The sequence below is a fragment of the Oryza sativa genome, chromosome 11 (assembly GCF_034140825.1).
Source record: "Oryza sativa Japonica Group chromosome 11, ASM3414082v1".
NCBI lineage: Eukaryota > Viridiplantae > Streptophyta > Magnoliopsida > Poales > Poaceae > Oryza > Oryza sativa.
In genome coordinates this window covers 3,493,507-3,508,328 of record NC_089045.1, presented here as the reverse complement: position 1 = coordinate 3,508,328, position 14,822 = coordinate 3,493,507, and the positions used below count along the sequence as shown (strand labels likewise).

Below are 14,822 nucleotides of genomic sequence, written 5' to 3'. Positions count from 1 at the left end.
GCTATGCTAATAGTCAAAGTCTATGTAATAATGTGATCCCTATTTATGTACTAGTTGAACTAAGCATGGCTAAGTATTTCCTAAACCAACATCTAATCATTTTGATGCCCAAGTTATCAATGGCATAAGGTAAACAATATATGGCTGAGTAGTAGGACCCATCCCACATGACATTGTAAAAGAATACAAAATTTAATAGAAATGCGGGATATTTGTAAATTGGGTACAATATGATTAATTGTAATGCATGACTTGCCTTGCTCTCGCACTGATGAGACCACAGCAACGTCTTCGAGAAACCGCAGATCGACAAAACTGCCGAAATCTACGCGACAAACAAAGCACACAAGCAAAACATGCTATAAGACTACTGAAACAGAATACAAAACCATTTTTAATGGATTCTTTGCATTTTTCTTGATCTACTGAGACTTGAATGGACTTAAGTGGAGCTCGGATGAATTAGATATAAATTTTAGAAGATAATATGTGTTTTTACTAATAAAAAAATCCTTATTCGATTTATTGCGCAATAATACCCAGGGCTGACATTATCCAAGGGGCGGGGGCGCCGACAGGTGGGCCCCACGGGTCAAAGGCACAAAGGGCGCCGGTCCACCGTGGACCGGGACCACACGGGTGGTCCACCCCCGGTCCACGGGACCGACGGTCCAGATCAGCCCCGAGGCCGATAGGACGGTGCGGCGGCGGCGAGGCACGGCACGGCTCGGCACAAAGCCTGCTGGCCGGCCATGGCAAGCGGCGGCGGTGCATGGCCGCCGACGGCGGCGACCGGCGGAGCGAGGCGGCGGCAGACAGCGCGAAAGGCGGCGGCGGACGGCCGGAGTGGCGGCACAGCCAAGGGCGGCGGCGCACGCGGGAAGGGGAGAAAAGGGAGGGGGAGGGAGTCCTCACCGGAGGGGGTGGCGGCGACCGGTGCAGAAAACGAGGGTGGCGGCGACGACCGGCGATGCCGAGGCGCGGACGGGCAGTGGCGACACCTAGAGAAGGGGAGGAGAGGAGTTAGGGATGGAGAGGACGACCGCGACGACCAAAGTGGCCGGCCGGAGATGGATGAAAATGGAGAGCTCACCGGTGAGCGAGGGAAACAGGGCTTCGGGGGTGATTGGTGGCAACCAAGCGGCGGCCGAGGAGCGGGCGGCACCCGCGAGCGCGATGACGACGACTTCACGGTGCGGCGGCAGCTCTAGCGGCGGTGGCGCTCGTTCGGAGTGCGGTGGCAGGGGGCGGAGCTCGGTGTGACGGCGCGGCGGCGGTAGGAAGCACGGGAGGGCGCGGCGAATGTGGAAAACGGGAGAGGAGGCTCGGGGGAAGGATTTTATGGGCATGGGAGGGGAGAACGTGGCTGGGAGGGTGGTTGATTTGGCTGGCGACGTGGGGGAGTGGAGGGAGAGAGAGAGGGGGGAGGGGATTCGAAACGAATCCCGCCCATTCTCGGGCGTGCGCGAGGGCGGGAAACGACGGGACATGGTCGGCAACGTGGGGAGGTGCGTGGGTGTGGGGAAGGGCGAGGAAAGCGGCGGCATGGGCGGCGACGTGCGCGGGCGGCGGTTGCCGGCTTGAGGAGCGGCGGCTGGAGGTAAGGGAAAGGGCTGACAGGTGGGCCCTACCTGTCAGCGCCCGAGAGAGAGGGAGACCGGGTGAACTTCGGAGGGGGAGGGAGGAGCAGGCCGGCGCGAGAAGAGGTGGGCCGGCGGCCCAAGAAAAAGGAAAATAGGGAAAATAAAGAGGAAAAAGAAGAAAGGATTTTCCCCAAGGATTAAATATTGCACTTTGATGTTTTTAATTGGTTAAAATTATTTCTAAGGCTCTGAAAATTCCACTAAAAATCCTGTTAATCAATTGTGACATGTGGAACCCAAGAAAAATCCCACAATGCCATTTCCAATTATTAATTGCATTTATTAATTAAGGAATTAGCTCTAGGTTAATTAAAACAATTTCTTCAGACGATTTATTTAATAAATTTTTAAAGCAAGAAAAAAGGGGGAAAACTTCAGGGCGTGACACTCTCAAACTTTCCTATTCAAATTCTCTCCAAATATAAATCCTATTCAATTCCATTACCCAAATCCCCTTCAAAATTCAGAAACAGTTTCTATTCACTTTGGGCCTCCTTTTTATTCTCCCCACAGCGCAAGCCGGCCCATCTATTCTAGCCGAGCCACCGCTCTCTCCTCACCTATGGGCGTGCGTGGCATGCGCACATGCCACCGCCGCCATCGCCGTAATTTGCGCCGCCCCCACCGCCGCCCACAGCTCGGTGCCGCCGCCGTTGTCTTGCCGTCGACACCAAGGAACCACCGCCGACGTCAGCCACCACCTCACATCACCAACGTCAGCCGCAATTTGTTTCCGAGCCGAATTGCCATCACCGGCCAATCAACGGACAGAGCCGGCGCCATGCTCCTCTTCTCCACGCCGCCGTCACCATGTCCTTCTTGACCTCCTCTTCTTCGAACCGACCTCTTGCCGCCTATAAATTGACGGCAAGGTCCCCTCTTTTTCCCTACATCAACAGAGCTTGAAGCTCTGCTTCTCTCTCTCTTCCCTTGTCTGGCCATCATCACCACCAGTCGATCTCCTCCTCCGTAGCTCCTCTTCCAGTTCCCTCTCACCACCAGCCTCGCCTCGCCGAGGAGAATGTTAGTAGATAAACCTTGTGTGTTTGCATGTTTCTCTTTCTGTTTTGCATGCGTGCGAGCCCCGGTTTGTGGAAGCTGTGCGAATAGATGTCATGGCGCGAGAATAGCTCGGCGTGGCGCAGGCGACGGGGGTGTGCACGCATTCTGCGGATCCGTGGGGGTGGACACGATCAAATCCGCGACGTGGGAACGTTTCTGAAGCACACGTTTCCCTTCTTTGCATCCTTGTATTTGCTATAAATAAGGAGAAGAAAAAACCTGAAAAGCTGCAAGCAGTTTGCAGCGCCAAACTCCTCTGTTTGCTCTGTTCTTCGCGTTTTCAGACGGTGTACAGTGTTCCACAAAGGTGTTCGTCCAAAGTGTCGCGTGTGTTCGGCTCGCCGATTGGTTGGGTGATTCCTGACAATTGGTATCAGAGCGAGGTTTAGGGCGTGGACACGTGATCGCGCACTAGAAGCAGCATTCATGCCTCGCCGTCGCTCGTCGTCCCCGATCGGGCATACTCTAGGAAGTTCCGGCGGCCGCGCCATGGGCAGTGGCGGGAATGATCGCGGGCTGTTGATTCACCGCGTGGTCAAGGAGGCGGGAGGTCCGGCAAACAACCCGGTGCTCATGAAGACGAATTACAACGTATGGTCACTGTTGATGAAGATCAAGTTGCAAGCTCGCTGCTTGTGGGGAGCAATCGACCCAGGAGAGGTTGAGCTCCATGAAGATCGGATGACACTCGATGCCATCTGCAGCGTGGTCCCCGCGGAGATGATCTCCACGCTGGCGACCAAGGAGACGGCGAAGGCGGCGTGGGACTGCATCAAGACCATGCGCGTCGTCAACGACCGCATTCGCAAGGCGAGTGCACAGAAGCTGCGCTCGGAATACGAGGCTCTCGCGTTTCGCGACGGGGAGTCGGTCGAGGATTTCGCCATGCGCCTCAACACCGTCGTGACGCAGCTGTCCACATTGGGGGATCCCGAGCCAGATGACAAAGTCGTCGAGAAATATCTCTGCGTCGCGCGTCCCAGGTTCTCCCAGCTAGTTCTCTCCATTGAAACCCTACTTGACATCTCCACTTTGACGCTGGAGGAAGTCACTGGACGCCTCAAGGCGGTTGAGGACTCCGGCCAGTCGTCGTCCTCGTCTTCACCAGGTGCCGGGGCCAAGCTCTACCTCACTGAGGAGGAGTGGCTTGAACGTCACAAGAAGAAGCAGCAGGAGGCCAAGAAGAGGAATGGCGGAGGGAACGGCCGTGGCAAGCGCCGCGGCGGACAAGGGCACACTAGCGGCGGCGGCGGTGGCGTCGGGAACGCGGACAGCACTGGCGTTGGCCCAGCTCGCAAGACCGACAAGTGCCGCAACTGTGGCAAACTTGGCCACTGTGCCAAGGATTGCAGGAGCAAGCCCAAGCAGGAGCAGGCCCACGTGGTCCAGGACGAGGATGAGCCCACGCTCATGCTCATGACAGGCAGCTGCATTGATGAGGTGGAGGAGACGGGCGCGCAGTGCGCGACGCCATCGCCGCTCGCGCCGCAGCCTCGCCCAGACGTCATCGAGCTGGTTGAGCAAAAGGTGTTCACCGCGCTGGACGACGCCACCGACCACGACAACAAGTGCTGGATCCTCGACACCGGCGCGTCGAACCACATGACCGGCTCGAGGGCGGCGTTCTCTGACATCGACACCAATGTCGCTGGCAATGTCTGGCTCGGGGACAGCTTACTCGTCCGCATCGGAGGACGCGGGACGGTACTGTTTGCCTGCAAGAACAGCGAACACCGCATGCTGCACAACACATACTACCTTCCGCGTCTCGCCGCCAACATCATAAGTGTGGGGCAGCTGGATGAGACGGGCTTCAAGGTGGTGGTCGAGGATGGCGTCATGCGCGTGTGGGATGAGCGGCGTCGTCTGCTCGCTTGCATAGCTCGCAGCCCGGGCCGGCTTTACTTGCTCGACATCAACCTTGCACGGCCGGTCTGCCTGATGGCGCGCGCGGGGGAGGACGCGTGGCGTTGGCATGCTCGTTTCGGCCACATCAACTTCGCTGCATTGCGCAAGATGGGCCGTGAGTCCCTGGTACGTGGTTTGCCTGTCTTGTCGCAGGTCGAACGGGTATGCGAGGCGTGCCTCGCCGGCAAGCACCGGCGTGCCCCCTTCGCGCAAGAGGCACTCCACAACGCCACTGAGCTGCTCGCGCTGATCCATGGCGATCTTTGTGGTCCGATCACACCGGCGACACCCAGCGGCAACCGCTACTTCCTCCTGCTCGTCGACGACTACAGCCGCTACATGTGGCTGACGCTCCTCGCCACCAAAGACGGTGCACCGGCTGCCATCAAGCGCGTTCAGGCGGCGGCCGAACGCAAGAGCGGCCGCAAGCTTTGGGCACTCCGCACCGATCGCGGGGGCGAGTTCACCGTCGGCCACTTCACCGAGTATTGTGCGGAGCTCGGGGTGCAACGCGAGCTGACGGCTCCCTACTCGCCGCAACAAAACGGCGTCGTCGAACGCCGGAACCAGTCCGTTGTGGGCACGGCGCGAAGCATGCTTAAGGCCAAAGGACTCCTAGGTATGTTTTGGGGGGAGGCGATGAACACGGCTGTGTATCTGTTGAACAGGAGCTCGTCCAAGAGCATTGGTGGCAAGACCCCATACGAGCTTTGGAATGGAGTCCCACTGGCCGTGCACCACCTGCGCGTTCCGGTGTGTGGCACATGTGAAGGTCACGGCGCCGAACATGAAGAAGCTGGACGACCGCAGCCGGCCGATGATTTTCGTCGGCTATGAGCCTGGCTCCAAGGCGTACCGTGTCTACGACCCGGCGACGCGGCGCGTCCACGTCTCCCGAGACGTGGTGTTCGACAAGGAGGCGCAGTGGAATTGGGATGGCGAGGCGGCCGCCAACGTCGACTCCGGCTTCACCATCGAGTACACCACGGTGTACCACCTAGCGACGGCGGCCCCGACGCAAATCGGCACGGAGCACGGGGGAGCTCCGGCCTCGCCGCGCTCGCCTGCATCAGGCTCGACTCCGCCAACTCCGCCTCTGGCCGAAGAGCCGCCGGTGGAGTTCGTCTCTCCTCCGCCTGACGTGGAGGATGATCTCGACGCGGACCACGATGACGCGCCACTTCGTTTCCATCGCATTGACGACGTGCTTGGGCCCGCGACGCCGCCGGGACAGGCCGTTCGCGAGCTGAGCGAGGAACTGTTCGCGGTAACAGCGGAGGAGCCGGCGTCGTTCGCTGAAGCAGAGCAGCACAGCTACTGGCGACAATCGATGATCAAGGAGATGCGCTCCATTGAAGCAAACAAGACGTGGCGGCTCGTTGATCCGCCGGCTCGCCAACATCCGATCGGGCTCAAGTGGGTCTATAAGGCCAAGAAAGACGCCGCCGGCAACATCACCAAGTACAAAGCATGCCTGGTCGCGAAGGGGTACGTGCAGCGGCAGGGCATCGACTTCGACGAGGTGTTCGCACCGGTGGCGCGGCTCAAGTCCGTCCGCTTGCTGCTGGCGCATGCGGCGTGTGAGGGCAGGGCCGTGCATCACATGGACGTCAAATCGGCGTTCTTGAACGAGCTTCTGGAGGAGGTCTATGTCGCGCAGCCGCCGGGATTCGTCGTCGACGGGCAAGAGCACAAGGTGCTCCACCTTGACAAGGCGCTCTATGGGCTGCGTCAGGCACAGCGCGCTTGGTACGCCAAGCTCGACGCGTCGCTGCTAATGCTCGGTTTTCACCGGAGCGACTCGGAACACGCTGTGTACATGCGTGGCATGGGTGTGCATCGGCTGGTGGTCGGGGTGTACATCAACGACCTCATCATCACGGGCGGCCACTCCGGCGAGCTCATGCAGTTCAAGGAGGAGATGAAGGGCACTTTTCAGATGAGCGATCTCGGGCTGTTGAAATACTATCTCGGCTTGGAGGTGAACCAGTCTGAGGACGGGATCACGGTGTGCCAGAGTGCCTACGCTCAGAAGATTCTTGAGGTGGCTGGCATGGCCGGGAGCAATCCAAGCCTGACTCCCATGGAGACGCGCCTGAAATTGAGTAAGTCAAGTACTGCTCCTGCTGTTGATGCCACTGATTATCGGCGAATTGTGGGCTCTTTGCGCTATCTGGTGAATTTGAGACCAGACTTGGCGTACTATGTGGGCTATGTCAGCAGATTCATGGAGAAACCCACCGTCGAACACCTGGCGGCCGTGAAGCGTGTGCTGCGATACATCGCTAGCACTATCGGCTACGGCTGCCACTACATGAGGAAGAAGGAGGCTGCAAGTCTCGTCGGCTTCAGTGACAGTGATCTCGCCGGCGACCTCGACACTCGCAAGAGCACCTCCGGCGTTTTCTTCTTCCTCGGCGACAACCCAATCACCTGGCAGTCGCAGAAACAGAAGGTTGTGGCATTGTCGTCATGCGAAGCTGAGTACATCGCAGCGACAACGGTGGCCTGCCAAGGCGTGTGGCTGGCGCGTCTCCTTGCTGAGCTCCGGGGAGAGGAGGCCGACGCCGTCACGTTGAAGATTGACAACCAATCCGCAATCATGCTCAGTAAGAACCCTATCTTCCATGATCGCAGCAAACATATAGACACAAGATACCACTACATCAGGGAATGCATCGAGGAGGGCAGGGTGAAGGCCGAGTTCATCGGCACTGACGGGCAGTTGGCGGACATCCTGACGAAGGCACTCGGGCGCGACAGATTCATCGAACTTCGTTCTCGGATTGGCCTCATCGAAATCAAAACTCCACGCAAGGTTTAGGGGGAGATTTGTTAGTAGATAAACCTTGCGTGTTTGCATGTTTCTCTTTCTGTTTTGCATGCGCGCGAGCCCCGGTTTGTGGAAGCCGTGCGAATAGATGTCATGGCACGAGAATAGCTCGGCGTGGCGCTGGCGACGGGGGCGTGCACGCGTTCTGCGGATCCGTGGGGATGGACACGATCAAATCCGCGACGTGGGAATGTTTCTGAAGCACACGTTTCCCTTCTTTGCATCCTTGTATTTGCTATAAATAAGGAGAAGAAAAAACCTGAAAAGCTGCAAGCAGTTCGTAGCGCCAAACTCCTATGTTTGCTCTGTTCTTCGCGTTTTCAGACGGTGTACAGTGTTCCACAAAGGTGTTCGTCCAAAGTGTCGCGTGTGTTTGGCTCGCCGATTGGTTGGGTGATTCCTGACAGAGAACCCATTTTACCCCTTTCCCCCTTCTTTTCCCCTTTGAATCAAGCCACCACCATCACTGCTACACCGGCCGGAGTAGAGCTCTTCCATCCACCGTTCTGGCCTCCTCTCCCACTCCCTCTGCCGACCACCACCCTCCCCGGGTGCACGTCGCTCGGGAACACAATCCACCACCGACGTCGTCGCCTCCTGGCCACTGAAGCGCCGCCGTCTCGCTCGCCTTCTCCTGTCTATTCCCTCGTCGGGATTTTGGACAATTTGCCATTCACTTTGATGTAGCATTCTCAAATGCCATCTTCCCAAATAACTTAGATAATTTGCCCCAGGTCCCCACAAATCAGCTCTCCTCTACCATTTTACACCCAAATTCAGGGCCCACGGCTACCCCATCACCAACCAAGGTGGCAATGGAATGCGAAATGTCCATCTTGCCCCTGCCCCTCTCATTCATAACACAGCCTCAACCACAGATCCCTCTCCACTCTCATTTTCACTCGTCCCATTCTGGTCTCACTCCTGCGGCGGCGGTGGCGCTGTCGATTCACCGGCGGCAGCACTGCAACGGCCAACGAGGTATGAGATAAATCTGTTTTCCCCTTCTCTTCTTCAGTCAAACAACAAGAGTAGCTAGAACACCAACTGTTGCTGGAGAAGGATGCTCACAAGATTCACCTGGACCGGTGACAAGGAGGCGTTTGGCTATGACTGAAGCAGCTCCATCACAACCACTACCACCAACCAAGAAGAAATTGACTTCGAAGAAAGAACAGAAGAATTGATGTTGTCTTTTTCTCTTTGTTACAAAAAACTGGACTCAAGAAAGATGGGGTTATTTATGTATTTAATGGCAGCAAAGAACAATGTTAAGGCCAGCCATGCTTGCTACTAGACGTGCTATGTGGGAATGCAGAAAACAATATTTGAAACCTATGCTATTTGAAACCCAATACTTGTTATTTTGGTGTGGCTGGTATTTTGGGTTGTGGTTTTCTCAATTTATAAAATTTTGGTGCAATATGGCTGATATATTTGATCAGGTTGTGCAATTTGGGTTGGGAACTTGGGATGTCATGAACAAGGGATTTTGGCTAGGATGTGTTAACGGTGCTCCTACGAGACCAGCTGTTCAATTTTAGTGTCAGTGGCAATTTTGTGTAATTTTTATGTTACAAACATGACAGTTGAGGAGGGGCAGGGGCAAGATGGACATTTCGTGTTCCATTGCCACCTTGGTTGGTGATGTGGCAGCCATGGGACCCGAAATTGAGTGTAAAATGGCATAGGAGAGCTGGTTTGTGGGGACCTGGGGTAAATTGTCCAAGTTATTTGAGAAGATGGCATTTGGGAATGCTACATCGAAATGAATGGCAAATTGTCCAAAATCCCTCTCTCGTCTCCCTGTGACAGAGGAGGAAGACGAGAAGAAGGAAGAAGGAGAAAAGAAAAAGGAAAAGAAAGACTGACAGGTGGGCCCTGTACAGTACTATTTCACTTTTTCCTATTTAATTCAAATCCTATTCTTTAGAAGCCCATATCTCCTAAACCGTAGATCCGATTCCGATGAAATTTGGACCTAAATTCATCTAAATTCAAAATCTACATTTTGATGCCAAATTTTCTATTTTAAGATTTTATTTGAATTTCCTTAATTTATTCAAATACCATTTTAATAAATATTTGAGTTAAACTTATATTTGCCTTTCAAATATTTCCTTTTATTTTCAAAATACCCTTTAGCCAATAAAATCCGTCGGTTAGAACTTTGCACCTTCTATGTGGACGTCCGTATGGTCTACTGGCCCCGACGTCGAACAATTAGTTGTAAAGCCCGGCAAAACCCAAATTCGGGCTCCGTGTGATCCTAGCCGCTCCGCCGCCACTCACGGTTGTCGGAGTAATACTTCCATCCCGCTAAACCTACACAAACTTCCTATTCCTCTAGCCGTGTTGATATTCGTCGACATCGGCTAGAGAAGATACCAAACCTAGTCGTTATGCTACTCAACTCTAGCATCGACTAGTACACAACCAAATCCTAGTCAATACCTTGCTAGTCAAATTCCACTCGTCTTCCAAGCTCCATATCAGCTACAATATTACCTATATACCACTTTCCATAATCTTCCTCACCCCCACCATATATTCTCCACCTACCTACAACATATACATAAATTATAGAGCCGAGCTGAAATGCTATCCTATTTCAGTATCGACTCGAGAACAACTAAACCTTAGTTTCCATACGACCTAAACCTAGCTACCACCAACCAATACCAGTCACATACCCTCTTAACCAATACCATTATCCAAACTAGTTACTTCTCATCCTCCTACTAATCAAACCCACACATGAAATATAAGCGACAGTAGTTGCTTAATCCCCTCTAGCCTCCAACCCTTTAGAACCTACACATAAAATATCAGCCCAGTAATCCATATACCCTATAAAAGAGATAGGCTATACCCTAAACCCTAGCCCTCCTAACCGTTTATCTCTTTCTTTCTATTTTATAGCTTTTATTGAATTTGGTTCTTCTTCTTCTTCAGTAGAGTCTATTATATTTGGATGGCAGCCTGTGGTATTTCGAGCATCGGATAATCAAGTTGCCTATCTCGGATTTATTTGCGTTGGAGCAAGGCAAGTTATTATTCCTCCCCTTTGAGCATAATTATGCTATATTCTATATCTCCATTATCTCATGCATTAGTCATTCATGATTTTGAATGCATAACCTGAACATATAGCAAACCAGATATGCTAGCTTTTGCTTAGCCCTACCTAGTTAGACTGTATAAAATATAATGAACTTAGATTGGAACAGTATGGTAGAATTGGTTGATTTCCGGGTGGCTAGTACTGTTCCAACCGACATAAGACTGCCCAAATACTTGTGAAGAACAAACGAGTACGACCACAGTTCTAGGATGGGGACAGTGGTTCTTTTTAAGTCCTCGCGCAGGAGGAAAACTTATGCCGAGCAGGGCAATTGTGATATTTACCGAGGCGCAAGTAAATATTTGTTTGAGATAAATTATGATGTCATATGACTTGTTTGTAAACCCTAATTGCGATGACATGGTGTCATACAATCAGTCCTCTCTAAATACCCCGGGAACGCCAGAACTCCTATCGCTGCTGATAACGTTACGTTCAGAGCATATGGGGACTAGAGTTCATGGAACAGGTGCCACTATTGTTAGTAACCTAATGCTGGGCTATGACTAAAGCTGATGATTATCGACAAGTCGTGGGCCGTGGGTAAAGCGTACATTTACTACAGTAAAGTATAAATGAATCTATTCGAATAGCCGTGCTCACGGATTTGAGCATTGGCACTCATATGGTATTTGGTTAGAAACATAAGTCCAAACTTTATTAAATATTGTTGCATTTAAAACATTACAGGCTTTCTTCCTCTATATTCTTTGCTTTCTGCAAGTAAACCTAGCTCTACACAGATATTACCATTCCATGCATTCATTGTTGATTAATATAATAGCTTGCTGAGTACGTTGTACTCACCCTTGCTTTACCCCACCTTTTTCAGAGTCATTTTGGAGTTCTTATCGAAGCCGGGAGTTCAATCACATAAGTTAGTTCCCTTTAAACCTAGTTTTCAAGTATAGATTAGATAGATGGTTTAAGTCTATAGCAAAACATTAGAGTTGGCTCATCCTATAGCTTCTACTGTAATAGTTAGCCACAATCTTGTAAATACCCTATTACTTTATGTAAAGAAATCTTCTTTGGAGCATTGATCAAATATATGCAATGAAGATCCAGATTGTTGAACCTGTATCAATCTACTGATCCAGGGCTTGATACAGTTTTAATATGTCGGTTACCGAATCATTAGTTTTGGGACCAGACATAAATTAAGCAGAATTAAAAGGAAAAATCATGAAAAAAATAATGAGGGAGTAGTGAGGAATCAATTTTTACAATCAATTGGAGGAGGGAACGCATCGGGAGACAGATACATGGTGGGTTCGGCCCGGCGACCAAAAAAGTAAAAAACAAATTCTTATCGCGTGTGAAAAAAGAAACACAACATTAAAAATAATTGTCGACGAGTGATACTCGCGGACCGGATGATTTGGGTATTGGGTTACGTTGGAACAGGGATCTGCGTTGTACGACATCGAACAAGCAAAAGAAACAAAGATTATATTGGTTCAGGCACCTCGATGGGTAATAGCCCTAGTCCAATTAGTATGGGATTATATGAGAATACCACAGATTACAAAGAAGTAGACGAAACTGACGATTCCGACGAGATCGTAATCGATGAGGATCGACGAGATCTCACGGCGACTTGGCTCCGAGTACTCCGGCTTCGTAAACTATGGTGGGTGTGTTGGCGGTTTTGGTCGATCTCCTCCACCCCCGCCTAGGGATCCCTTTTATAGCGTGGATCATCTTGATCTCCAAGTCAAACCTGGAGACATCGGATCTGGTACGATATAACAGAAATCTTATCCCCTCCGAGTAGGACTTTGGAAATCACTTGACTCGTGGAGATATTTTCCATAATTAGAGATAAATTTCCTTAACGCGTACAAAAACGAACCGTATGCGCGAAGGTATACCGTATCTGTATATTCCATAAGTCGTAGGATAGGTGTAGACCCCCAATTTTGGAAATCGGAAATCTTCTGTGTTTATCCGTACCAATCCCTGGATCAGTAGTTGGTACACATATACATAGTTGGATCACAACATATCACGAATGAATTCAGGCTAAAAGAGTTAAATACTTACATTAGGGCCAGGTAGGCCAACAACTATCAGAGATCAACAGCGGAAGACAAAATAATATAAAGGCCCGGTTAACATGCCACAGGCAGTCGACTGGGGAATGAGACCTAGAACAAGACCGCACTCTGATCATCTTGTTGGATACGCAAGCGTACCGACAAGGGCTTCTCTTCAACACTCTCCTAAAAGATATATAAATAGCAAGGGTGAGTACCAACCGTACTCAGCAAGCCACCACAACAACAATGCGTATGATATGAGGTATTTCAAGGAATGGCTTCAGGTTTTTTTGCATAAAGCTAGTTTTGCAATTCTTTTCACAAGCCTAAGACCTAGCATGGACTGATCAAGTTTTAATACCAGTGTTCACATTAAACAACGACGGTTCTGTCCACCATCCATTGTAATCCCAAGGATAGCTTCCCGCCATTGAGTCGTCATGGTTTTCTGAGAACGTCCACCTTCCCTCCTCTCAGGAAGTGGCTCCATCAGCATAAAATCCATCATGCAATATCCCATCCCACACAAGTTAAGAATTTAGAGTCTAGCCAAGTGTAATACATGTCCCGGTGCTCAATAACCGCGAGCACGGCTATTCGAATAGATTTGTTTTACTCACACTGCAGTGGATGTACACTTTACCCGCACTCCACACTGCCCAACACATGAGCCTCGTCCCAACACATGAGACGCGTCACGGCAAAGCTTTTCGATAACCTCGCATTGGCAGTACCCGCTCCATGAACTTTTCATCCTCATGCACTCTAGGCGTACACAGTTTCTAGCAGTGAGAGGAGTTCTGGCGCACCCGGGAAGGGAAAAACACACACATTCCTACATTGCTTCTTGTCGTTGAACCCAGTCCATCATGATTGTTCTCTTATGGGTGTCCTCATGTAGTATTGCCAAGCCAGCCTCTGACCATCCGGAACGGCGTCCGCCATCTACCTGGCCACCCGAACCGGGCATCCGCCAGCAGACTGCTTGCCGCATCACACACCTAAAGAAAACCACTATGCATGGATACTGCCTCCGCTCAGCTATCTACTCCGCTAGGTCTATACCCATACGAGAAGTGCGGTTGTACGGGGGTCGTTTCATGCTTAACTTCATGGCTCGGTCCTTAATTGACCAGGGACGGCACTAGCCTTTTCCGGACACCACCCAAATCCTCAAAGCCGCCCCAGTCGAAAACAGTTGTTTTACTTTATTTTCCTTTCACAAATCATGTCATCAATATCATGGCAATGTGGCGCTCATGTCTCCACATGCCGCATCTCAATTACCTTCCCAAAGGTAATTGCCCAAGCATATAGCATTTGATAAATATGAGTATGCATGATTCTAGAATAACATTTCTAAGCAATTGTCATAATTGACTAGGGACTCATACGTAAACATGGTTACGAAGGCATAAGGGGTAAACAATAATCAAGGCATGGCATAATCACAAGTAGGATGTTCATCATTGCATGCAATTTTATTTGTAAACAAAATAATTTCGCAATTGGGATCAACATGTTCAAAGAATAGTGATGACTTGCCTGCTCAGGATAATTCTTATTATTGATATAATCTTGATCAACCTTCACCTCCTAGAAGTTGCAGACGTTGCCTCACGACTAACCGATACACAAGGTCTATAATACGCGAGAAAAACCAATATTCAAACAACAATCAAATATGCACAACAAAATGTACTATTCGTGTTTGCTAATGGATTCCAATCATGCTAAGGGCTAAGATTTCTTAATCTTTCTATTGTCATCGTGGTCTATTTAGGAGTTAACCAACATAGCATTTATGGGATACATATATATTTGGCTAATCGGTGGTTTAGTCTATCAAATGGCTATGGAAGGATTATGGCTACACATGCATTTATCTAAACAAAATGGTCATATACTAGAGGTTCTGTTGTCGAATGGATTTAGGATCAATCAAATAATTACAGTGAATCATTTGTATTATTATTTACTTGATGGAGGCTTTACTTTAATTATGAACCTATTTTACTTGTCACAATAAATTATAAAAGGTTAATATTTATCCATGCTTTGTATGTTAGAGTTGTTTAGGTTAATCATATTATGGTTACAGATTATCCCATCACATAATTTTACAATGAATAATCCTAATCTACAATTGAACTTGGGTTATATTAGGTCAAGGTTTATAATTAGTATTTATCCACCATACATGTTTGTCA

The 14,822-nt window shown here is 50.3% G+C and overlaps 1 pseudogene; it reads left to right on the top strand.

Annotated features, from left to right (window-relative positions):
* The first annotated feature begins 2,147 nt into the window (after positions 1 to 2,147).
* On the top strand, positions 2,148 to 4,125 carry LOC107279275 (uncharacterized; annotated as a pseudogene).
* Positions 4,126 to 14,822: the final 10,697 nt, after the last annotated feature.